We start from the raw sequence: 25,660 nt of genomic DNA, 5'->3' as shown, positions 1-25,660 counted from the left end.
CTGCAGCTCCAGGACACCACAACTCCATCACACACTCTTTTCAGGGCTCCTTCATTTTGTTAACTCACACCTTTGCTTTCCTTGAGTCCTTCATGACCAACCACATCATTATCCAAACTTCAGACTCTCTAGAACTAACTGATGGGCTCCAATTAATAAACTTACACACAAAGCTGAAAGAGAACCATGAAAACATCTGTGCTTGACAGCCCCTGTCATCCTGTCTACCAACAACACCCAGAAAGAAAACTTTACAAAAAGGCATGTGATCAATGATCTCCTGTAGGAACGAGCATTGCCCAACCTCTCTAAGGGCAGAGAGTGAAGCTTCAGATCAGTGTTTGCAGGCACAGAAAAAATAGGGAGTAATTTTCCAATTTATACCTTTGAATATGATCCAGACTGCAAGGAGCAACCTGCATTTCCTTCTTATCCAAGGGTCCACAAACTGGTAGAGAGAAGCTGAGGCCAAGGCCAGGACATCCAGAAGCCACAGCAGGAAGCTGAGACACCTTCCACTGCAGGACTTCGAGGTCTTGGCTTTCCACTCATCCAGATGCCCGTCAGCCATGCAGGACCATGAAGCATGCATCAGCCAAGATCGAGGCATTGCTGCAGGCAGGATGCTCTCTGCTGCTCCATCCCCAAGCTGAGCAAAGCAAATAATTTCCTCTTTCTTTTTTTTCCCTCTACCAACTCTACACTATGAGGAATCTCAAATTTGCCTCCTCTCTAAACTAGCACGGACGAAAGCCTTTGCTTTGCAGAGCACTCCAAAATACTTTTGGCAATGTTACTGGTGCGCCTTCCTGCAAAGCTGTTTATACTGGCCGCAGTCATGGGCATCAGAGGTAAGACGGACTCTCCAACAGACGAAGCATGACATTTTTTAAAGGAAAAAAATTCCCTGGCCACGTGTTTCCAGTGACACAAGGTCTCACCAGTCCCTCCCCCACCCAATAACAAGCAGTTTCCACCTCTCTTAGTCATCCTTACTCAAGCAGCACAAGGAGTTACTATGAGCAGAGCTGTCGCACAGACGTCGCCGCCAGCCCTCAAACAGCAGGGCTGCCTACCTGAACTCCTGCCTCCCAGGCAGGGAACGCGAGCATCCGTGACGGAGGATAAAAGCACAAACCAGAGGCTGGCCCTTGCACCGTTCCTCAGGAAGTCACCGATCTTCCATAGAGGGAAGCCGCAAGGCCTCGGCAACAAGCGCCACGTCACCGGCCGGGCAGCACGTCCACGGGACCCGTTTGCACTGCAACGCGGAGCCAAGGGAAATATGCTATATACAGATCTCACATTTATTTTTCCTGTTGTTCCTTTATCATTCAGGTAAGGAGTCACCTTTATAAGCAGCAGATGCACAGACAGGGTTAATGAGACAACTTTGGACAGCTGCATCACTGTGGATGCCCGGCCCTGGCAGCACCAGGCCAGGTAAGTGGAGAAGACAGTGCTTGGGCCTTCAAGAAGGTCAGCTGGGCCAGCGCCACAAGCACATCTTTCAGCCCTCCCCTGGTTCAGGGCACTTGCAGTGTTCCACAGGACACAAGGAGACCACTAATGCACACTGAATTGTCAGCTCTTACAAAGAGAGTGAGAGCAGTAGCAAGAAGTTGTTCTGGATAGTTTATCTACACAAATTACTTGTCCAGGAGGCTGGTTTGGGCTCTCATAACATCATACCACTAACCCCACTCCGCATGACAATGCAATAGTCAGACCCAGATAACACTGAACATTTTATGGAAGCGATGAGTATGTGTAAATGTATTATACACACACATTTATGAGTATGTATATGTCCATATACACATAGGAGCAAAAATCCACAAGCAAGCAGGTCATTATGGTTTGGTTGAACCTTCACGTAAAAGAGAAAGGGGATTAGTACCAGAAGAAACAGAGCAACACTCAAATGAGGAAAAAGTTTGTACAGTCCTTTGAAAACGTTATCTGAAAACTCTGAGTAGGAAGTGGTGGTAAAGGACAACTGCCAATGCCATTAATAGAGAAGTGAGAACAGAACGTAACTATAGACAGGACTCTACAGTAATTTCAGGAGACTGGAAGCATCTTAAACATTTTGAGAAGGAGTATTTTGTAAAAGATTGGTTTCTGCTCTTCCCAAGTGCAGTGAGCATAAATTCATCTACGTGCAAAGCCTACAACACCTTAACAATGCCTGGGAAGAACAGGGCACCTTTTTTTTTATTTTTTTTCTCCCAAGCGTAATACAGAAGAAAGCACAGAAACATACAGCAACATCACTTCCAAAAACTCAGGCACTGCTGACTGAGTGACACTGTTTGGAAGGGTAGAGAAGCCCCTAATTTCCAAATAGATGAGAACAGGTTTCAGTCACCAATCCTTCAGCCACTGACATACGTGTAGTAAACAAGACTGCAACATTCGGTAAATCCAAGTATTTTTGCTGCTTCACGCTATCGAAGCAGACTAAGCATGCAGCAGAGGCAACCCAGGGGAGGCAGAGCGAGACACCCCGTAGCAAAAGTCTCCCTTCTACCACTTGAGGAGTGCCAGACTCTCAGCCCAAATCAGTGTCTCCGCATTGCTTCCAACTTTAGCCTCTATTTCAGACTACAGCATACAAGACTTTGCTACAGTTCACCAACAGGAACTACACAGCCAAATGGATTAAACCCCACTGGGACCAGAGACTGCAGAAGCAATGCATGTGTACACACACACGCGCACACACACACACTCATATGGCCGATTAAATAAAACCCAAGGGAAAACAGACACTCCAAACACAATTCAGAAACATTTGGAGCTGCATTAGTTCAAAAAAAAAAAAAAAAAAAAAAAAAAAAAAAAAAAAAAAAGCAAACAAGCTGGATTACTAGAACAAATACATTTATAACATACAGGTTTGGGGGAAAAGAACGAACCCACTTTGCTCACATGCAAAAGATCTAACACTGTGCTATAGCAGCTTCTTGACTTGGCAACTTACATAGTTGCACCAACATTCAACTCAAAAACTGCATCTCCCCATTATCCGTGATATTTGCAGAGAAAGAAAACTAGAACTGTGCACCTACTCAAGGTATAGGCTGGAGAAAAGTGTTACGTTTTTCAATGGTGCACATCTAACTGATTATAGAAATACTGATCCAAGAAGGTCTGCCACCATCTTGGTAACTTGAAACAACAAAACAACAAAAATTGTGCTGTATCTTAATATATTTAAAAGTAGTATATCAATGGAATAAAAGTTGTTTAAATCTTCTGTTGAATTTGGCCTATTCTGGTAAGCTTAGGGAGCAAAAATCATATTTATACACACTAATGAGACAAGGTCCAACTTACCTTAATATGCTCCACTCTTGCTGTTCAAAAGCCACTTTTGCACATCCGACTTCCAATATTCCAGTTGCACACTTAAACAGAACAAGTCCATATGTAAACTAGAGATTTCACACATTTTGGCTTCTCATTCTGAACCTGCCGGGGCAGCTAACCAGCACCGTATGATGAAATCATTTGTCTAGAGGCTCACGAGAGCCTGACATATGCAACGCTACAACATCTTAACTTCCATCTAGGCTGAATACAAACCAACATCTATGTCGTAAAACGCATTTCAACACAGCACACACAAAATGGCTGGCTCCCAAGACGAGCATTTCCATACAATACTATAAAAAGGATAATAACCTAAAAAGGTAATTATGACTTAACGGCTAGGCAGTCTGAAGAGAGATCTGCAAGAACACTGATAAAAAACGCTATCAAATAAAAATGTGCTGCTCTTTGAATCCTGATGCTACAGATTGTAAGTTGTCAAGAAATACTACACTCCGTTTGTATTATTGTGTAAGCTGCAAAGAGAAATACTATGCTACAACTGCGTGGAGGAATTTTTTTCTACAGGTAAGAAAGAAAATACATAGGCCTATCACAAAGATTTGATCAAGAACAGAACATGCATGAGTTAAGAAACACATAATCCTAAACAGACCCTTAACAAAGAAAAATAACTGACAGATTCTTTAAAAATCACCAAGTGTTACAGAAAAAAAAAAGTCATTCATAAATTGGAGGTTTAAGTAAGGGTTTTTTCCACTCCTATTTAGATACACAAGAGTCAAAAATAAGACAAAGAAAATATTTTAGAAGACAAACCGTGAGGCTAGTTTTCAACAGAATCAGGGAGCTGTCTCCAGATTGCAGCAGACCATAAATTCTTATAGTCATTTCAGCGCAAACTCGTTAAACAGTTCTGCTGTTCTCCCTTCCTAACCAGCTCTTCAGATCTGAATGATTGGAGCAAATGTAAGTACTCGCATAAAGACAACAGTAACATTACAACACTTCTATTCATTAATGTGCATGCTTAATTCTCCTTTCTCCCACAAATTCAGGCTCTGAGAGATACAACACATCCAGAAAGCAAATAAAAATGAATGGACAGAATCACCATGGTCAGTAAGATAATATTATAACTTCCAAATCGGCTTGGTCTCACTGAGCAAAATGCCCCTAACTGCAGTGGTGTCTAGGAATTGCACGGCAGTTAACAACTAATGAAACACAACACCAGCCCCAGCAGAACGAACCCAAATCGGCCCCGTCCAGGCGCCTGGAAGCTCAGAACATGCTATAATTTTGCTGCCATGTGTTGACTTCTGTACAGTACGAACCTAACTGTGTGGAGCAGATGGTATGCAAAAAAGTGCTTCTTTTCCAATCATGACAACCATCAAGGAAAAGGAGAGGGAGCAAAAGACAATATTTACGCTCTTATCTGCCATTCCCAAGCTCTCATTTTTAGCAAGGCTGATTTATTAGCAAGAGTTCCAAGAGCTCAGGTAAGCAGAGCTGCTGCATCCACCGCGCCACTACTTAGCATCGCCCCTCCAGAACACCAGCCGATTTTGGCAGATATTGGGAGTGGAGATGGTTTTTACCCCCACCTCCAAGGGGGGGGACAAAAATATATATTCCTCCTGCTTCCCGAGGAATTTGGCTGCAATGGCACGTTTTGGGGAAAGCCAGCCCTGCAAGCTCGGAGACACCTCCCCACCCTCGACAAAACTCGCCACTGAAAAATAAACCGGGGCAAAACCGGGGGCACGGGGGGAGCGTTCTCCTTAATCCTCCTCCACCTCTACTCCCCATCCGTCAGCCTGAGCAAGCAGGGATGACGCAGGCTCCCTTATATAATAGCCCGTGATTTCCTCGACTGCAGGCCTTCCCTTTGTGCGCTGTGTACACTGCACACGCACACGCAGCTCCCCGCCTGGCGCCGGGCCAGCGCTCGCCGTCAGCTGGCTGCCTCCATTCACAGAGAGGGGCTGGAGCTGACATGGAAAGGGGGGGAAGGGGGGGAGCTATTACATCAAACCATCAGCACTACAGACAAAAGAATTTTTTTTTTTTAATACCCGAAATAAGCCTTCCCGTGCAGCTTTAGCCCGGGGAGGGTCACATTCAGTAACTGCACGCGAATACCGATGCTAGTGCCGAGGAACCTGAGCGGAGGTGGGATTTTTTTGCAGGGTAGGGGGAAAGGGGGGGAGGGAACCGCTCCAACAGCAAATACAAGCAACAGTGCTAGTTTTCTCCTTAAAATATTCTGTAAAGACATTACATTTAGCTTCCAAACTCACGTTAGAAAAAGAAAAAAAAAAAGAAAAAGAGAAAAAGCAGATCTGATAATCCATAAAGAGCCATTTGTCTGTTTTTTGGTTTTTTTTGTTTTTTTGTTTTTTTAAAAAAAAGGACAGTCTAAAGAATACTTACAGGTACAATATTCCTGCTGCTTCCTCTAGTTGTCAAGAAAATTAGAGACAGAGAGAAAAGAAGGGGGGAAAGAGAGCGGAGAGTGAGCCGGGGAGGGAGGGAGGGAGGGAGGCAGAGCCAGGGAGCGCTTTTTCCCGAGGAGCCCTCTCGGAAGAGCATGGGCGGCCCCGCGTGCCATCCCCCTCCAGGGACCTGCAGAAACCCTGTCTCAAAACGGGCACTTCCCTGCCAATCATGCGCTGTACTGTTATATTAAACAAAAGAAAAGGGGGATGCTTACTTTTACCCATGATGCCTAGCGGGGGCAGGGGAAAAGGAAAAAAGAAAAAAAAAAAAACCAGTTGCAGCCGGTTTGTAACCTCAGGACATGGAATTATCTCTTAAAAAAAAAAAAAAAATTAAGTCGTTTGTGGTATAAAAGTCAGTTAGCTGCCACCCCCTCCCCCACCGCGCCAGCAGCGCTGGCACCGTGCCAAACTTTGTCTTCATTCATGAGAGCTCTTCCCCTCCAATGTTATTTTAACTGTTTAGTTCCCAAAACAGTTTTCCCTTTTTTAAAAAACAAAAAGGAAGAGCTTCCACCACCATGGAGAATCGGTTTGCAGAGGCGCCGCCCCGGGAGCGGAGCGCGCCGCCCCGGCGGCTGGCTGGCACCCCTGGGCCCCGAGGCGGGGGGCAGCCGAAGCACCAAACCGCGGGAGGCGTCGAACCGCTCTCCCCACCGCGCAGCAGCGGCCAGGCTCTTCCCGGCAGGCCTCGGCGGCGGGGCGACGCCGAGCTCTGCCTGGCGCACCGGGGACCCGCCGGCCCCGGTGCCGGCCTCCCCTCGCGCGGGGCCTGGGGACCGCTCGCCTTGGCCAGTCTACCGCCGCATCCTCGAAACGCCGCCCGAAGGCGGGCTCTCCGCTCAGCGGGATCACACCGGCTCGGCCAGGTCCTAGCTGTGCTCCTTGAGCTCCTACGCAGCAGCACGCCGTGCTGCTCCTCCATGGTCCATCTCGCACGCCCGCAGCCTCCCTTCCCTCAACGCCCGTGCACGTCGGCAGAGCTCAGAAACCTCTGCCGAGCCACGACCGCCCAAGCCACGCAACCACGGTCCAAAGGTGAACTAGCAGCCCACACAGACACATTCCCACTTCTCAGAGAAGGCATCTCCCAGAACCAAGACAACAAATGCAGCGTAGTCTGGAGTCTAATCCTCCCAAACCTCCCCTGGGCACTCCACCAGCCACTCGCCGACTGTACTATCCTGAGTCACCTAGTTTCACACATACAGGTGGTTCCAAATATCCCAGTTGTGGGTTGAACTTGATTTTCCTTCTTATCCAGAAATAAATGATCCAGCCTCCTCCTAGGTGGTCTACATTCCTCTCTCATCAGAAGTCCACCACACCAAGCCTCAAGGCCCAAGGTCTCCCAGGTTAGGACTCTGGGACCTTAAAAGGCTTCAGCTCTGAAGTCTCACCATTTTGCTGCTGTGTCCTACCACCAACCCTTCTCCATTGGTCTCTCCCACAACTAGAGTAGAGTTTTAGCCAGCAGGCAGCTGTCTCCCCGCTTGTTCAAATTATTGTACAGGACCTCAGACACCCCTTTCCCCTCTCATCGGTTTTCACTGCACCAGTGGTTTTCAAGCACATAGCCATGACATGGTTACCTGCCAGTCTCATCTTCTGTGGTCCTCCCCAAAGAGCATCTAGACCCAAGCTTGTCATCTCCCTTTGAGCATTCTCTTACTCAGACTAACGCACACACGGAGATGCAAACAGATGGTACCTGTGGAGTCTGGAGCATCGCCCAGGGTATCTAGTGATGCCCAAGTCTTCATACTTCAAAGAAAACACATACAGGTACCACTCAACTCAGCCACTTTACCTGAGACTGGACTCCTACAGAGAAAGCAGATTTAATCAACCCTTAAGCTGAAGTACTACACGTGTGTAAAACTAAGTTTCAAAGACGACAAATTTCTGTAGCTCCTCGTATTGCGGCACACCTACACAATGCTTCGTATAGGGCTAAAGAAAAGCAAGATCCCTACTTCAGGGAAAACAATGCTCTGAATTCTACCGGTGGAAGCAAACGACTAAAGATGAAATGCAAGAAAGGAAGCGAACGGAACCAAAGGCCAGACGTGACCTCATAGAGAGCGACTGGATGCATGAGGCTGGTGAGAACTTCATGATTAGGAAGCAATGTAAAATCAGTGGGCATCTGAGGAACCTCATCATGACAATCTACTCAGTGGTGTAAAAAATAATAATAATAATATTACTAATAAAATAAATTTAAAAAGGGGCTGGGAGATTGAGAACTGTAAGCCGACTTCCTCCAGTCACCAAACACCCATAAACCCTGTTCTTACTGAGACCGTTTCACTACCAGAATAAAGCAAAGTCCTACAATTATTTCCTACAAAAATAGCAAGGTAGCAAAAGAATATTTAGCCACCACGAGGCAACACAGTGCAAACTACAGCAGACTTGTTCTCAACAGCTGTTCCCAGAAAACATCTGCTGAGAGCTTCAGCCTATCAAAACCCACTGTCCTAAAGCTGGATGCAAATTCAGCAACATGATTTAGTTAAGAGGACATTAGCTTATCCTACATTTATAACAAGTCTTCATCGCTTTCATGATAAATACTGTATTGGCACTTTCAGGTTAACATCTACCAACAGAGGTTAAATACACTCCTGACATCTCGATCCAAATCATTCTCCAGAGAAAGAACCACCCACCAACTCATTTAGTGTGAAGGACAGTGGCACTGGGGCACATTTATTTTCAAATACTGGTGCACAGCTGCTACTGATATCAAAACACAGTCTGCATATCCAGATGCAGAATGAGATTCACTGTATTTGATGCTTTAGCTACTCTTACTTGTAATACACAAATCCAGTAGATTATTTTTACTCTCTTTTGTTGCTGAATGGCATTTCCAAAGCAGTGTCCAAAAAAAAGCCACTTTAAGGTCAGCTAGGCAGTAGGTGAGACGAGAAGAAAAACCATGAAACCCTCAAACTAATTGCTCAACCTATTCAGTTACACCAGCAACAGTTGCTCACACTTCAGCTCACCAGCCTTCAATTCAGAAACCTGCAGAGATCGGTTTTGATCAATTTCTAAAGAGACATATACCATAAGAAAGAGACTTGCTCCACAATTTTCACTGAACAGCACAAAAAACAGAAGTCTGCATGTCCCACATTATGTACGGTTTACTTTAAATACTACCCCCCCCAAAAAAAAAATTAACAGGGGAAAAACTGCTGCTCAAATGTAAGTTTCCTTCCTTGCATCCACCTAAAGCAAATCCATCCTTTTGCTGTTGTAAGAAGAGTCTTCCATATAGCTTTAATAACGGCTATTTCCATTTTATTTGCAGCCTCACATATGAAATTGAGCTATGACTAGCAGCACCCACAAACTGCGTATAATCATTTCTAATAAGACATTTTGACCATTATGCTTTATAGATCTGTGCAATTGTGTTGTACTTGCCTGATCTAGCCTTACTGAAGTAAGGTAGCTGAGCAGCGAGTGCAATCCTGACAAGTTTGAGGCCTCATTAAAGGATTAACATATATTTTAAGTTTCCAGCACACCAAGCAGTTCCTTGGAAAACAACAAGGACAGAGACAGGTCATGTTTGTCTTAGTGCAACTTTGTTGACTAAGCCACAAACAACTTTTCATAATCAACTTAAAAAAAAAAAAAATTCAATGTTCGCATCAGTTCTGTTTAAGCCTACAGCAGAACTAAAGCCAATGTTGCCCATGCCTTTGCAAGCCAGAATGGAGAGCATGAATGAGCCAGCACCTGACGCGAGAGCAACGCAGAGCTGGGCCACGCTGCTGCTGAACACAAACCTGTACTTTTACACTTCCAGCAGGCATCGGTGATGGGTTAAAAGCACGTTTGGAACAGATTTTAAATGCACTTGTTGTTTCCATAATATATTTCAATACATTTTATCACTTATTCTTGAAGTTCCTATTCCAAGTTAAAGACTCAATGCTCACCAGTCTCTCCATGCTGCACCCTTTACTGCAAATGGACTTGTCCAAAATCCACTCCATTAATAAGTATGTTCAAGTACTTTCCAAAGCCAATGAACCAACAGATTACTTCAAAACCTAGCACAAAGTTTTGTTTGCAAAACACAAAATAGGAATCCAGTGTGTCAACAGTTTGGATAGAAATTGTTTGTGTTAACACACAGCCAAAATGCCTTGTAAAATGGGACATTTCATTTTTGGTTGCAAATTACAAGATTGTGATAATCAAAGGTTAACAAGAGTGCTATAGTATATTTGGAGAGACTCTCTGAATGTAATTAAGTATTGGTACTATATTTCATCTATTTGCGGAGCAAGCCTAAGCGACCAACTTACAAATTACATCTCTTTCAAGATAGCACACACAGGTTTCACTGGTTTTACATACTGAAAGCATTATCAAATCATCTTCTAAAAATAAACCTATTACACAGTGCACAAATAACCATGTAATCTATAATAACCAGTAACTATCATATATTTAGTCAACCTATGGGCTGCAGAGAATCTGGTAATTAAACCAGAGTTCCAACACCACAGTAAGCAATGGTACTATCTGAGTTTGCCTTATTAGATAAAATGGAACAATTTAGTTTACAAAGGGGGAAATAACCAATTAGGCTTTAATTACATGGTAGTTACCATAGATTTATAAACTAATGAGATGGTCACTTGGGCCCCAATAAAATTTATTTTCAGGTTGCATGTCCACTAAAAACACTGAACAGCAGACCAAGTGCCAGGTCACTGAAGAAAGAAGGGAGGAGTGAATCAAGAATAAGAAACCACCACTTTAGACAATCACAAATGTTATTTAGAACAGTTCAGAATCCTTCAGAAATCTTGACCAAGATTCATTGTTCTGCTTTTGAAGAAACTTTTGAAGAAACTGTATGTTTTGGGAGTCTAGTCCAAGAATATATCATAGTAGGAAGCCTCCCTCCCGCACAGAGCAAAGGCTTCTAGAAGAAACCCTCAGCCCCCAACAGATGCCATGGTTCAGAGTCATCACCCACCCATGAAGCCCATCTACCCGGAGATGGGCTATTTAGAGCCTGCTGGGTGACTTCTCCCATGGAGCTCTCTCTCGCCTTTCATCAGCTTTATATCTTGCAGCACCTGCAGGATGCCATCTAGCTAGCAAAGAGTGCTTCCTTGAAGTCTCCTCCTAATTATAAGCCCTTATCAAAACAAGGACCTCCTCCTCCTCCCAAAGCATGCTGCAGCCACGCCATGGCTGTTCCTAGACAAGTCCCCGGGGAAACCTTCATGGCAGTACCCAGAAAACACTTCTGAAGTTCAGCCGGCACCAGAGGCTACTAGCCCTTTCACTGGCATTGCTTCTCTCATACATCACTGCCCCAACTTTTCATTTCCCTCCACAGACCATCTTCACCTGCAACAGAGCACTGCTTGGGTCCAATTACAGAAAAAGTTGACTCTCTCCTCTGTTTAAACTCTGAACTGAGATGTTTTGCTGTCTCTAAACACTCATACCTAAGCAATGTATTTTCAGCTGAAAGCCTTCACATCTGAAATTTATTTCCCCAAAACTGAGTCTGTATTTGATGCTTGATGAACAAGTTATTTTTCCATCTCACCCCCAGCCAAGGCTTTCAAAGCTGGGTACTTCAAGCTCGAAGGCTAAGTAAAGGCAGCTTGATTTTTAGCTATAATGAACACACACAAATCCTAACATGTCCTTCTGGAAGCTGCCGCAACATAGGTGGTTAAAAGAGACTAACGTCAAGGACAAACAGCTTCAAGCTAAAAAAAGAAGTGATCTATCTTTTAATGGCTTGAACAGTTAGCATTGTGTCAATTTACATGCAAGACTGTTTTCATGTATTGCATATCTTAGCTCTGAGTTTACGTTAGGCACATTGTATAAACTGAAATAATGCTTAAGTTTAATATGGCCAGATGATCAATGCACCAGTTTCTCATCCTCTGAAAGTTTGTTCTCATACTGGTTCGCAATGATATACCAGTATTTACCTTGCTCTCAGCTGCAGGGAGAATCTCGGCCTAGTCTTGCATGTGCAGCTTTTTATTTCTTCGCTATGTCATGGAAAAAAAGGTGGTTGGTATCAAGAAGGCGATTACACTACCTTGAACAGTTCCCCCTAGAGAAATCTCCATCCTACACTTGAGTCTTCTTTATCTTACCTCTTCATCTACATCAACCACCAAAGCAGGAAGTTTCTTCAGCAGTTTTCCCTGTCCTCAGCCATTTCCATTCTCTGATTTTAAACCCTGTTTCACACTTTTCCATACTCACCTTCCTCCAGACCTTTGATCATTGTTTTAAGGCTTGCAGAGATTTAGAAAAGATAAAAAAAAATATTTTCCACAAATTGGGGTTGGCTAAGATGCTTTACATCTCTCCTACCATCCCCTCCTTTATCCTGCCCTTCCAAGGTTTCTGAAAGATCTTTATGACCAGGAGGGGAAAGGTACCAGTAAAACATCACTGGACTATTCATTTAATTGAATTTTGGGGTCCTTTCATAAGGACCCATCCTCTGGGTGCTTCTATTCCAACTATGAAAAGGCCTTTGACTAAGTCTGCAAAAGCACTAACAATAGCTGCTTTTATGAAGCTCTGTCTCCCGAACCCAATTCATTATCTGCAGGTGATCCATAGCTGAGAAATCTCTCCTGATTCCTGCTTGCTCTGCTGGGTGATTAGCCGAGAAGTCCATGAATTCTCTTCATTTATGCTTTTACGGTGATTCTTACATATAATACACAAAGGACAGGTGGCAAGGGTCTTTAGCGTGACAAGCCTTCAAGTTTTCCCAGGTAACTAATCAGAAAGGTAAGAAAGAGGTAGCTGATCAAAAGAGTAGGATATACTGGATGTGATCACTTAGAGTTAACTTATTGGGACTAAATACTAAAAAGTTTAATTTATACAGTCACTTTTCAGAGGACCAACCTCTCATTGCACACAAGTAACAGCAGGACAAGAGTTAGCTCAATCTGGACACTGTACACCAGCCCAGAAAACAACAATGATACTACAAAAATTAATTACAACATTGCTATTAAATTTTAAATTCAATCAGAACAAAATATCCAGCCATAGATAGCTGGAAAAAAAAAAGTGTGCTGGTGTTCTAAATATAGGAGTAATGGTAAATTCAGTAATTTGAAACAATATCATTGATGTTTCACTGAAGGACAGGTACATGTCTCAAACACAGCAGGATCCGAGCAGGACGGTTTTCTGCAGTAAAGCAATCAGTAAGAATGGCGTGCATTGCATGAGAACTCTTCTGTTCCCTTGTTGCTTATTCCCCACCTGAGGCATCCTGAGGTTATAAATCTCATTTGAGCTGCCTCTCTCTTCCAAAACAGAGGGATCCCAAACCCCACTCCTGCCTTTCCTCTTCTTCATGGTTTTTGGACTTTTTCCTTCCTTGTCATTAACTAATAACAAGCAAGTGATCATCATCATAATAATAATAATAATAATAATACAGCTTCAGACTTGAATTAAGTAATTTGAAAAATGTTTTGGTAAACTTGGAACACAACTACATGAGCATAGAAATTTTTTTAAACTAGAAACCTAAATTCCAATTCAATACAACTTCAAAGTCTGACAATCTCAAAGTAAAGGAAAGGTTTCACCAAACAAGGTTTCACCAGTAAACTTACATGAAGTGGAACAATGTTCAGCAGGAACAGATAGCAAGGATTGCCTCAGCATAATCAAAGTTATTTTACTCTGTAAGGGCTAGTCATCACAGGCATAACTCTTATTATTTCAGTTCAGTTCAGGTCTGGGATTAACTCCATGGAAATTATAGATACTCTCCAAAATACAACATAAATGAGGCTTAAATATGTCCTTTAACGTGCTTATCTCCTTCGAAATTTTCAGCATAATGCCAATGTTACTTCCCCTCACGCTCTTGGTTTTAATATCCATCGCAATTTTCACGGACTAGCAGCAGTCCACAACGACAAGAACTACTAGTAATGTAATATTTTCATAGCAGTGTTATCCCACAAGAAAATGAATGGACAGCAGTCCTATTTCTATCCTCACCACAGAGTGTGGGAAGTTGACAACATCCAGTAGCTGCTGACTTTTGAGCCCAGTTGTTTGCAGAAAGGGTCAGCGCTGAAATGTAAAACTAGTCACTGGTGCACAGAGCAACAACACGGGTCCACAAACTTTGGAGCAGCAGACTAAATGAGAGTAAAAACCACCAAGCATCATTAACAAAAACATAAATGTGAGAGTAAAGAAAAAAAAGACCTACCACATAATGAAAAACGCGTACAGGACAGAGAAAGCGAGACGTCCGACAGCTGCTGGTGGTCCAAATGAACCCTATTCACAAGCCATCGAGAAAGGCAACACTCCAGCACACCAAGAAGAACATCAGAAACTGCCATGTTGTGCCCAGCAATTTATTAAGACATCCTTGGTGGCTTACAACAAGCCTCCTAACCTAGCATTGCTTCAATCTATCCAGATCTCACCAAAATACACTGACTAAATATAGCTGAACCCAGAAAATTAGTAGTTTAGAACTGCGTTGCTAAACAGCAGACTTTCAGGATCTGACCTTCCGCTAAAGACATTCTTTTAAAAGCAAGTATATCAGCATCTTTCCCCTATTTCAGTGTAAAGGTATATTGTAATGGACACACATCCTCTCATGCCTCTGCTGCTTGTGTCATTACAGGGCTACTAAATATACAGCGTTACATTAAACCAAGAGGAATTCTAGAAATGATGCCTCTGAATTCAAAGCATAGATACTCCAGTGACTGTATTTGTGCATATTTAAGTACAGCTTTTTTCCATACGGCTGCCAGTTTGTTGAAATTGTTGCAAACCCCGAAACAATAAGCTATTGAAATGCCAATTCAAAATCACACTGCACTAGTAGGTATTTAAAATTGTCAAGTCTCCAAGATTAAATTAGAATCAGGGACTTTAATAACAAGCAAGTTCAGGAATGATTCATAGAGGGGGAAAATGCATTAGATTTGGACTTATTCAGCAAGGGACTATTACTAAGCAACCATTTTGAAACTCTCTGAAAGTCAGCATCTGTCTGATGAATTTCCTTTCACTCAAAATTTCCTGTTAAAAACAACAAAAAAAAAAATCTGAAGATCATCTCTCCTGCTGGGTTACCAGTGCAGGTAAGGGCACTCTCCCGCGCGCGCCGCTCAGATGTTTGTTTCACCGGCCGAGAGCATCGCTCCCGCGCGGGAGCAGTATCTCCACCCGCGCTGGCTGCACCCAGCACTTCAGCCACAGAGCCCGCCTGACCAGCGCAAGCCACCATTTAAAGACAACTTAAAACTAGGGGCCGCTCAGCTGATCTGCGAGCATATTTTCAGATCAAAGGCCCCACACCCCAGCCTCAAAGCCTCGATACGGACCTTCCCTGGGCTACATAACTAAGACAATGGGAAAACGGTCCAAGCTTAACATGCACATTACAGCATTTTTCTAAAATTTCCCTATGATTAGATAGCAAGTTACTGCAGCATAAAGGAAAAACTTTTTCATCAAGTATTTTAGTCCATTACTAAAAACACTCGATAGCCAGAGCATAAAACTGGAAAACTACAACTGTAGATATCTAAATACACCACAGACAGTCTCATTAACTTTATACAGTTTGTTTCTGGATACCTGCACACAGCCCTCATTAACTGGCAAAGCAAAAAATAAATTAAAAATAAATAAATAATAAAAAAAGCATTTTACATAGGTATGTATGTATAAATCATTTTTAAATGGCAAAGTGTTTAAATTAGATTACAAAAAAATCCAAAACATTATGATTGGCAGAGCATATGGGGCCTTCGAGATAATGTCCTGTCCCCTTCCTCCCTCAACTGCTCTCAGCAGCAAGAAGTTTCAGTTCTTTTGTCTTTTCAGAGACTAAGTTAATTTTATTCTACTCAAACAGTGACTCTGCTGCAGACAAAAGGAAAAATGAAGACCCACTGCAGTGAAACAAGTTTTATAATTCATTAAAGTGAATTATCTTTCTTCTCATACAAGCTGTGTTAGGCAGTCAAGAAAAGAAAAAAAGACAAGCAAACTGTTAAACCAAGAACTTGTCAGCAATAAAAATCTTGTCTCCAGGAGAATTTCAGGTTATCCATCTCACTTAATGTCTCCCATACTCCTCGAATGTAGGATTCAATACCAAAGTAGTGCAGAGCACCACACACAGCCAGCGTTTGTGCAGGATGTTAACGAGAGTTTTGCACATACACTGCAGGACAGAGAACCAATGTAAACTCTAGAGCACTTCACCGGGTTGAGCAGTTTGGGGGGAAAAGGACAGTCAACATCAGCCTCAGACAAGAGTCATTTTAAGCACAGCACACCCTCTTTTCTTGCAGCAGAGCTAAGAAGAAGAAAATATGACTCCATGCATTTCCTTGCTGGAAAAGGCACAACAAAAAGGTTTTCAGATGCATCAGGGGAAGAGGGATAAAAAGCAGCCCAACCCCAATACATTAGCTTGACATGACAGCAGAGAGAGTTCAGGCCTCTTTCCTCCAGGACACTACTTCCATAGTTTGCTTCTTGGAACATCTCTATGTTGGGGAGAGGACAGGGGGCATCCGTCTGCTCCCTAAAGAAAGGCTATAGGGACTTGTGTGGCTGGAAGGCTAGCACGTCCATCTGAGATCAAATTTAAGGCTCCACCAGTTGAACAGAGAAAAGCACCATTTCAAGATACCCTACAGAGAAGGGTATCTTACTCCCTTCCAGTTGCCTGCTTGAAAATACTCATCTTTATGCAGATTTGATAATGTGCTAGTTCAGCATCATGCATTACAAACATTACCTTTATTAACTGAATGAAATGTAGTATTTTAATGTTTTAGCTTAACATATGAAAAGATATAGGTGTTCTACTCTGATATTTAGTACAGGGCATTACCAGAAGTTGCAGTACAAGAGATGGAAAGCAAGTAATAAACAGTGGTTTTCTTTTTTCCGAGATGACAGGTCAGGTCCAGGTTTGGTCAAGGACCGTTTTCAAAGAACTGGGACTCATTCATTTTTCCAAGATTTCTGAGAAAGTGAGGCCTACACTCAGGATTCTATGAAAAAAACCCACTAGTTTAAGGAGATTTGGGCTTAGAATCACTTTACAACGTGCCCTAGAAGGTCTTGTTGAACCATGGTGGGCTCAGGAGAAGCAGCACTACTAGTGACTTCAAGGGGCATGAACTTCAGGTGGATATTAAAAATCCACAGTTTAAGGCATTTTAACTCTTCAGTTAAACTGAACAGGACATGACTACAAACTACTACCTCCTTTCCCCACCCAGAAGAACAGGCTGTGGCTGTACAGAGCTGCTATTTCGCCACCAGTGCCAAAAGCCATGGATGCACAGCTCCGGCAGCAAGCATGCTCAGAGGGAGCATGCACCAGTCACTCCACCTACAGTACAATGCATTTGCATATTCAACAGCAGCAATGTTTGCCTTTAAAGAAAAGGCATGAAAAATTTACACAGGAAAAGAACTGCTAGGAGAATGCCAACTGCTGTGATGAAAACCAATAAAAGCAAGGAAATGTGCAGTTAAAGGCAAATTCTCCCACAACTCCTCCAATACCTTGCGCACAACAGGACACCTTTCCTCCTTCCTCCCTGGGGCGCTGGGGTACGGCAGGAGACACAGTCCATTTCAGCCTTAACCGAGAATCCCTTTAGCTTTCATTTTCTGTCACAACCTTAATGTTCTTTTAATGCATTTCTCCCCTCTTGCCACTCTTTCAATCATCCGGCAGGGTGCTGCGACCTCGAGGAACGAGACGGGCCTCACGAACACTGCTCTGGGGTTGTAAGCGAGGGCTGTCTCTAATCTAGCATTGGGACTCTGCCGCTGGACAGTTTCAGGCTCACCCCAAAAAAAGAAGCACTCATATCTGGACGGTAATACCCTACATCCAGAGCAATACTATTAAGCCATTTACACGTTTAAAAGCTTGCCTTAGTAGGCACTACCTAGCTGGAAATACCTGCTACCACTTTAAAGCTGAAAGACTTCTCTTAAAATAAAACAAAATGGATGCAGCTCCACAGAACTTCTAGACTAAGCCGTAGGACCAATATGAAATGGTCATATTGACTCCCACTTTGCTAAGGCTGTGTGGAAAAAAAGCCCCTGAGGTTCTTTATAGATTCCTCTGCACTTCAGCACAGTTCTTCATTCTAATTTTAGACAGGAGGCTTGGAAGCTGCTCTTCTAACACCCTCACATTTATGGCACTTGAATTCCAAATACTGATGCTAGTCTTCAGAAGGATTTCAGACATATTCTGGATACCATGATCACAAATAACTAGATAATATTCCATGTTCAAGGGACAGAGTTACAAAACTAATTGCAATCTGAAGTTTACCATTAAGACAATGTGTTAAGAAAGGAGAGATAAATAAACCCTTTTTTTCCAAGGGCTTAGACTGAGCAATTATAAGTGATATGCCATGTTTGTAAGAAAATCAAGGAGAATGAAAAAGAATGAATCCTAACACTGTAGTCCCTTCTACAACATTCCTTACACATTCATTTCCCATTGATGGGGACAAGCTTTCCCAGGATGATGCATCTAATGAAGCCCTTGACAAAGCTAAAGCATTAAAAAACACTACCTGGGATAACCACTGCCTCTTTGTTGTTGTACTGTACAAGACTGAGACGAAAGGAGGGAATTATCAGTCACAATAAGGAAGCCCCTGTATCTCAGAACAGTACTATCAGCATACAGGCCAGAGCTCTACTTGAAAACATGACTTTGTTTTGTTACAAGTAGCACCAAGAGTTTTTAAAACAAAGAGGGGGAGAACCTTACTCTTCTGTGTGCTGTGTGCATTTGCGTAGAGCTCATCTCCCCATTTATATGGATCATACAGCAAGGGGCGGGTGGTGGGGAAAATCAGTAAGAATACAACCTGAAACTACTTCAATGCTCCTTGATTCTAGCGAATAAGATTTTAATGGCGTTCTTGAAGATTTTCAGCATCTGATTAGGAGACGGCAAAGGAAAAGGAATCCCTCCAAGGAAATACTTAATAGATGAAAAAGCAGACCAGCTCAGCTATGGCACCAACGCTCTCACTGAGCTTTCCATCATGCCCAGAACAAAAGCCCTCGGCGGCTCACCCTTCCCTCCTGACACCTCAGCAGCATCCCTCTCCCCGCAAGGATCCCAGCTGCGCACACTCGCCTGCTTTACTCCCCAGATGATACTCATTCCTCTGAACAGCCCATTGAATTAAGCCACAGAATTGGGCCTAGAAAATATTATTACATTGGGGTAATATCTACCCTCTGCCTAATTAACCAGGGAAATTATTCTGCTCCAAATCAGGTTTGATATATTTTTAACATGGCAATATTTGAAGTTTACTTTTCAGTTTAGCTTGAGATCCAGAAAAGAGCACAAAAATGAGCTTCTCAGCCTATGCATCCAACACATAAGTGACAGCTTCCAGGTACGCTGTATCCAGTTAGGAATGCTGGGCGAAAGGGGAGAATCATTATTAGCCTCAGGTACATTATAAATAGCCAGAGCACACCAGAACAGTCACCAGGTATGTAATTCTGGTTTAGGTTATCTAAGCATTATGCTCATTAACTTTCAGCTAACAAAACAAAACAAAACAAAAAAAAAAGAGAAAACATTCCATATCCCTGAAGCTTCCTCACCTTCTCTGCAGCGGACAGAGTGGTGGCTGGAAGATCTGCTGTCTCAGTGGGCCACCAGCATCCCTCCAGAAATGACGTTTTGTTGCTCCTGGCCCGGACTCACTGACAAACTTGAAATCTTACTCTCCTGCTTCCACTGTGTCAAAAGCAAGAAGGTGGAGCAGGAGATCCATTACAGCAGTCACTTAAGGAGAGCAAGGAGAGAGAAGCCTGAGCCAGCAGCAGTAAAAACAACTTTCCTGGAGAGACACCAGATCTCCAGAAACAGTGTTGTCACAGTAAAAATACAGTTGTCCACCCAAATTGCACTGAGTGAACTGTGGGCTTTAGACACCTGGAGAACACTGGCAACCTGGGATGTCTGACTCCACACCACCATCTTGGCCAGCTTCAAATGCACAATGCTGATTGCTACACTGTGCAGGTTTGAGTACTCTGAAAATGCATCGGAATCTTTCACTACACTACTTTAAAGTCCCAATTTCAAATTAATGATGTTCTTCAATAAGTATTTTCTTCAAATGACCCAGATACATTTCAACTCCACCTCTTATACTAAGAATGTACCATGTCAAAATATGCCTTTTCCTACCCAAATGTATCAGCTACCCTGATACCCTGTTTCAGAGGCTGACACTCACATTCTCTTAATGACTCGTTCACATTTGCGAAGAAAATGTCTGGTGCACCTTGACAACATTTATGATTTTTTTAATAGTAAAGTTACCTGAATTACTATATTGACACTTAAAATTGATCAGGAGAAACTACTTAAAGTTTAGTCGATAATAGTAAAGGAAAGAAATATGGAATCATTGCAACATCCTATTGCCTAGGCCCTATTGTTTTGTGTATTGCACCGAGATTATGTAAACTAAGTTATGGAATAGCAATACAACATCCCAGCTGTTACAAATAAAACCTGCAAACAAAAAATCACTTTAAATCAAACTCCAGTGATCTCTAACTGGGCTTCTCTGAACTATCTCAAGATTAAGAAATGTGTAATTCTGGCTATTGTCTCTCAGTACTTTTGGAGCTACCAAAAAATACTGCTTTCTGTGAAGGGATTGCTAGTTGCATTTAAGAGCTACAGAATTAGAAGCAGCAAATGGATCCTCAAACCGTGTTCACACTTTAAATGTACACAAAGAAGTGCCAGCAAGGTTTCAACACAAGAGAAAGCGTTACAGCTATGTGCAAAAGTAAGTTTCTTATGCATCTTTCAGTGGTTTATCCAATGCTATAAAACTGCAACAGCATGTGGCATTGTCTGATAGGTTGAATTTCTGTGAGCAAGAGGTGGGTAGCCTTACACTGGGATTAGATTTATAGCCTTTTTTTTTCACAACAGAAACATTTTGCTGTTGTGCTTCAATACAAACATTATGTGGAGCTGCAGATTCAGTACTTACACATGAGCAGCTTCAAATGGCACCTGGCAACTCTCAGAGTAGAACAGTACTTTCTGAACCAAATGCCCCTTTAAAAATCATCCTCCTTAGTGTAATAGACTGGGCTGTTTAAAAAATAAAGGGGGGGGGGGGGAGAGTTCCCCTATAGCCTTAGCTCTTTTTATAGCCAAAATGTTTTAAAAATCCAATAGCAGCAATTCTTACAAGTTAACATTGCTCAGGATGCTGTGCAACAGGACTCTTTCCAACCTGGGACCAGTGGGACTGCTTGCCAGACAAAGGCTCACATTCCTTATAAACTAGCTGCAAAAAAAAAGGAGTAAGTTATAAGGTATGCACGGACCTCAGTATAACAGCAAGCCTTAAACATCCCCCTCCCCGTAGAGATCAGTGCATCCATGAGCAGTTCATTGTGCTTTGTTCTGCCCCCCACCAAAGAGCTGGAACTAGCAAGGAGTCACACAAAAAAGCCTCAACGGTTGTTTTTGCTGAAATGCTGAAGGGACAAGTGAGTGATGAAAGAAACTAAGTGAATGAATCCGGGAAACACACCTCTAATTTTAAACCCTGTGCATATTCTAAAGTGGCTTATCATAAGTCTTGTGTCTCTTCCGCAGAAGAAAACATTGGCAGAAAAAACACTTTCAAGAGCATCTTAAGTTTAATTAACTCTGCTGAGTAGATATTTCTGCTCTCCCCCTCCCAGATGTGTTTGAAAGAAGACAGAGCAGTCTCTCCTTTGTGCGAGCAGTCGGAGCCTAGCGAGAAGCTGGTTGTTCCAAGCCAATTGTCAGAATTCACAGAAACCATTTAGACATCTAAACAGGAAGCCAGGCCATACTAGGTAAAGGCAAACCGCAGCCCTGCAAAGATGGATGCTCCCTGTCAGCTGCGTGTCACACACGGTTTCATACAGCCTCGTGATCAGGAAAAGCACTGAAGCTAAGGTTGCACCTAGGGCTGAAGACCTTAACTACTCAGAAAGCAGGTCACCAGTCCAAAGAGGCCTTTTAAGCTCCTAAAGCTTCCATTTTCCATCAGCAGATGATTAGTAACTCTTCTGTGACCAAGAGAAGGAATGCAACAAATTCCAAGCATGCTCCTAAATCAAAGCTAGACACACCGATTCCTACAGACATCTGTCCAAGAGGATATGAACTCTGCTATGTATAACGGGCTGCAAGGCTGCTTAGATACACTGAAGATGCAGCTTTAACCCGAGGGCAGACAGGGCCCAAACAGCACCGCTCCAGTGGCACAAACAGCACCCTTGGCCAGGCAGCACCCGAGGTGCTCAGAGACCGTACCAAGCGACACAGATGTCTACACACAGATGTTTAAGCTGAAGTAGTATTTGCCAGCAATGACAGAAGTAGCGTGTGGGCCATTTAAAAAATCAGTTACGTGAGCAACCATGGAACAGCACGTGCAGACTACCAGAATGCCAAGGGAAGGGGAGCACTCCCAACACACCTAGGCAGATCAAAAACTACAAGCAGCCCTTCACTCCCTGCGCAGTCAAAAGGAGGAACACACTCATTCACCTTTAGTCAACCATGCACAATCCTTTAAAACCACCGTCCGCTCGAACCGCCTGTTGTTGCAATCCTAACCCTCCCCCCCACCCCCAAGGAGCACGAGAAATAAGAGTCAAAACCTCCCACACCTTCTTCCACAAGGACGCAGTTCCCCACATAGACTCACCCCCCTTCCTCCTCCAGGTTGTCACTAGTCAAGACAGGCTCAAAAAGATTCCCTTTGGGGGGGTGGGGTGGGGATTTAAGCAAACAGAAGGCGAGGAAGGCAAGTCAGTTACAGCAAATCAATAAGATCGCATCCATATGCTGTCGCTCTTCCTCCCTGCTTTCAGCTACCCTCCGCTTGCCCAAACCACCATCACCTCCTCCTCCTCTTCCTGTCAAAGTCTCCCCCTCCCCCCATCAAAGAGACCCTTATTTCTAACCAGGAATAGAGAAGAAGGGAGAGCAATTTTAAACTGCTCAAACACCCTTATTTTGGGAAACTGAGGAAAGGAGAAAGAAACTGTGCCACCCAGATTTCCAAGAGCCTAGGAAGGGCCTATGCCTAGATCTCCCAAGCAGCAGCTTTTTTAGCACTGAAGCTATCCTCCCAGCTACAGTCAGATCCTGAAACGAACCCAGCACATCCTCCCCACCGCTCAGCTGCCCCCCTGCTCCATATCAACACAGGCAGGGGCACAGGCACGGCTCCTTACACTGCCCGCGTGGAAGGGGGCAGTGCACAGCCAGGGGAAGAGAACTAGACAGTTACTGGTCTCTCTTGCTTCATGTTAAAGCAGAGAAGTGAAAGTTTTCTTGGCTGTCCCTCTCCCATTTTTAATGTGGGGAACCAACATCTGGAAGGGTGCAAAGAAAGAAGGCAGAATCTCTCAGGACAGAAAACCTGGATTTCCCAAATGAGAGCAGACTGAAGCAGGGAAAGAATCACCCATTCCCATCACCATGATTAACGAGGGAATAGGAAAATGCCAAAACAATAACGCAGAAGCAAATAATAATTGTTCCTGAAGCTTGACAGAAGGGAAAGGAACAAAGAAGAATGAAGCATCCCCCTGGACGAGGAAGGGGAGCAGTCTGCCCCACGGCCTTCCACCACAAAGGGCAAAGATCCCCAGCTCTCCTGGCAGGGCTGGAGTATCAGCTCGCACAAACGCTCCCCACAGAAGCAGGCTCCACGGCAAGCACTGAAGTGACCGTACCCAGCCCCAAACCAGCAGGAAAAGGGGGGAACCCGCATCTGTGACCCCCAGCACTCACAGAGGTGATGTGACAGGAGCAGACTGCTGCTCCCACCCCATCCTGCCACTCCTTATTATTAGGAGCCACCCACCTCCCTGTCCCATCTCCCCCGGGGACCCCACGCACACACACGCAACGGGAGCCAGACAGACACGTCCCGTCCCTCCCCACACACACACACACGCTTCCTCCAGCCCAGACAGACCCCAGCAGGGCAAGGACCTGCCCCCCAGCCCCGGAGGAAGAGCCGACATCCCGTTGCACCGGATCCTGCTCACCCACTCCCAACGGCTGAGAGAGCCCCCCCAAATGCCTGCACCCTGCCCCCCAAACCCCTGCACGCTGCCCCCCCCCAAACCCCTGCACACTGCCCCACACACCTCGGCTCTGAGCACCCAACCCTCCCCCCCCCGGGTTCTGCACGGCGCTGCCACAACGCTCGGGCCCCCCCACAGCCTGGGCCCTGCCCCCCCCCCCCCCCAAACCTCCCCAGCTCCGGGCGCCGCCTCGCTCAACCTCCCCACACCACCGGGCTCGGGCTCCAAAGCACCCCGGGGTCCGTCTCCCACGAGAAAAGCTCCCCAGCCCCCTAGGCTCTGCCCCCGAACAGCCGCGGCCCTTCCCCCGAAGGCACGGCCGCCCTCCAACCGTCCGGGCTCGGCCCCCACGCACCGCGCTCGACGCCCCCACGCACCGCTGCCCCCAGCGCCGGGCCCGCACCACGGCCCGGCCCGGCCCGACACCCCCGGGCCGGCCCCCCCCGCCGCCGCGGCCGCCTCACCTCGCGCGGGGGCGCCGCCGGCCGCCCCGGGGGCGCCGCTCGCTGCCGGGGGCCGCGCCGGGCCGGGCCGCGCCGGGCGGGCGGAGCAGACGCGGCGCCGCAGCCACCAGCGGCAGCGGGAGCAGCAGCCGGCACCACCACAAACAATGCCGCTGATTGGGCAGCGGCCCCGCCGCGCACGCCCCGCCTCCCGACCCCAGCAACGACGCCCATTGGCACCGCGCGCCAACGGACGCGCCAACGCACCAATCGGCCGCAGCAGCCGCCCCGGAGGGCCCCCCTCCCGCCTCTGATTGGCGGGCGGCAGCGAGGATTGGCGTGCGGCGCATCCAATCGGTGGCCGACCAGCTTCCCCGCGGGGCGCCTTTAATGGGTCCCGGAGCCTGGACATCCGGGAACCCGCTTGGCCTCGTTATGTGTCGGCGGGCAAAAAGCAACCGCCTCCCCGCCCCGGGCCGCTTCCCCCCCACCCCGCCCGCGCTGCACACGCGGGAGTTTAGGCCCAAGGCGGCCGCCGTAGCCGCCCTGCCCGCGCGGGCCGGCCCACGTGGCGGCCCGGCCCCGGTGCACGTGGCCCAGCACGACGCGGGGGACGGGGGACCCCAGGCAGGGCCTGGGGCTGGGCAGGGCCGTGCTCCCGCCTCCCCCCAGCCGGGGCTGGGCAGGGCCCTGCCCGTCCCCCTCGCCGGAGCCCCGGCCAGGCCTGCGAGAGGGAGGCCGGCACCAACCCCCAGGCCTCCCCCGGCACCCAAGATGGCCGCCGGGGCCATGGCTAACACTCTGGCAGCTCTTCCCCCCCTCTCTATGGTTCCTTCCCGCTCATTGGTTGCCGAGCGACACTGGGGGGCGCTAAGCCCTGCACGCTCATTGGCTGGCTATCCGAGAGAGACGCGCCCCCCCGGCCAATGAGCCGCTGCCACTCCCTGCCAGCCACTCTGGGCTGCGGCCTCCTGGCCTCGCTGGTCTCCCAGGAGGCCCCGCGCTGTGCCTGCACTGAGCTGCCCGGGCTCAGCGCCGTGGGGTGCCTCACGCCGCGGGGGCTGCCCCACGCTGCAGGGTGGCCCTTGCCGCAGGGTGTCCACGCAGCAGGGGCTGCCCCACGCTGCAGGGTGGCCCTCGCCG

The 25,660-nt window shown here is 45.9% G+C and overlaps 1 protein-coding gene across 3 annotated transcripts in view; it reads right to left on the bottom strand.

Annotated features, from left to right (window-relative positions):
* The window catches only part of GATAD2B (GATA zinc finger domain containing 2B), a 52,961-nt gene extending 28,377 nt beyond the window's left edge, over window positions 1–24,584 (bottom strand). Inside the window, exon 1 of one of the 3 annotated variants that reach the window (XM_062597806.1) lies at window positions 24,539–24,584. The gene's annotated coding sequence lies outside the window, so the exon portion shown is untranslated. Of the gene's footprint in view, window positions 1–3,342; window positions 3,375–21,181; window positions 21,259–24,538 lie in introns of those variants that run through there. The other 2 variants (XM_062597807.1, XM_062597808.1) reach the window with 2 other exon arrangements.
* Window positions 24,585–25,660: the final 1,076 nt, after the last annotated feature.

The sequence above is a fragment of the Rhea pennata genome, chromosome 31, assembly GCF_028389875.1.
Source record: "Rhea pennata isolate bPtePen1 chromosome 31, bPtePen1.pri, whole genome shotgun sequence".
In the NCBI taxonomy this organism is placed as follows: Eukaryota; Metazoa; Chordata; class Aves; order Rheiformes; family Rheidae; genus Rhea; species Rhea pennata.
The sequence above is the reverse complement of the archived record's forward strand: the minus strand, read 5'-3'. Positions and strand labels throughout refer to the sequence as shown.